General features: G+C 41.6%; 4 non-coding genes across 4 annotated transcripts; all 4 read right to left on the bottom strand.

The window, feature by feature from the left end:
• Positions 1-133: 133 nt before the first annotated feature.
• On the bottom strand, positions 134-206 carry trnav-aac (transfer RNA valine (anticodon AAC)). Its single transcript has one exon. It is a non-coding gene; the product is annotated as a tRNA-Val (tRNA).
• A 90-nt stretch (positions 207-296) lies between these two features.
• On the bottom strand, positions 297-369 carry trnav-cac (transfer RNA valine (anticodon CAC)). Its single transcript has one exon. It is a non-coding gene; the product is annotated as a tRNA-Val (tRNA).
• A 232-nt stretch (positions 370-601) lies between these two features.
• Positions 602-674, bottom strand: trnav-aac (transfer RNA valine (anticodon AAC)). Its single transcript has one exon. It is a non-coding gene; the product is annotated as a tRNA-Val (tRNA).
• An 86-nt stretch (positions 675-760) lies between these two features.
• Positions 761-833, bottom strand: trnav-cac (transfer RNA valine (anticodon CAC)). Its single transcript has one exon. It is a non-coding gene; the product is annotated as a tRNA-Val (tRNA).
• Between the last annotated feature and the right edge of the window lie 134 nt (positions 834-967).

Raw genomic sequence — 967 nt, 5'->3', positions numbered from 1 at the left:
TGTTGATGCTATACAAATCAAGTGTATTTTTGTTAAAACCTCTGTGTAGTTCAACAACACTGGTACATGTGAGACACATCGGCCCCAATCAGGCATCAGAAATCCCATAATCACCATCTACTTCTCGCAATAATGTTTCCGCCCGGTCTCGAACCGGGGACCTTTCGCGTGTTAGGCGAACGTGATAACCACTACACTACGGAAACTACACACATCTGGCGGTCGTGGAAATATCGGAAACCTTGTTGAGCGATATTAGTAATTAATAAAGAATTAGCACGGTCGACAAAACCTATTGTTTCCGCCCGGTCTCGAACCGGGGACCTTTCGCGTGTGAGGCGAACGTGATAACCACTACACTACGGAAACTGTGCTAATTGAAATGATGACGTAATTTTTTTACAAATTCAATGAAAATGAGCCAACCAACTTTACATCTTTTTTACATGTAATTAATTAAATTAGTCTTGTTGATGCTATACAAATCAAGTGTATTTTTGTTAAAACCTCTGTGTAGTTCAACAACACTGGTATATGTGAGACACATCGGCCCCAATCAGGCCTCAGAAATCCCATAATCACCATCTACTTCTCGCAATAATGTTTCCGCCCGGTCTCGAACCGGGGACCTTTCGCGTGTTAGGCGAACGTGATAACCACTACACTACGGAAACTACACACTTCTTGCGGTCGGGGAAATAGCGGAAATTAGAGCGATATTAGTAATTAATAAAGAATTAGCACGGTCGACAAAACCTATTGTTTCCGCCCGGTTTCGAACCGGGGACCTTTCGCGTGTGAGGCGAACGTGATAACCACTACACTACGGAAACTGTGCTAATCGAAATGATGACGTAATTTTTTTTACAAATCCAATGAAAATGAGTTTTTGTTAATGAATGTTTTCATGTTCATTTCTTGGTACAAATTAGTCGAGTTGCACAGGAATCCACTGAGGATATTTTGA

Source organism: Seriola lalandi, unplaced genomic scaffold, assembly GCF_002814215.2.
Source record: "Seriola lalandi dorsalis isolate HSWRI2012SDOR001 ecotype SW California unplaced genomic scaffold, Sedor1 jcf7180002054341, whole genome shotgun sequence".
NCBI lineage: Eukaryota > Metazoa > Chordata > Actinopteri > Carangiformes > Carangidae > Seriola > Seriola lalandi.
Note: the sequence above shows the minus strand (reverse complement) of the source record. Positions and strands in the feature narration are given on the sequence as shown.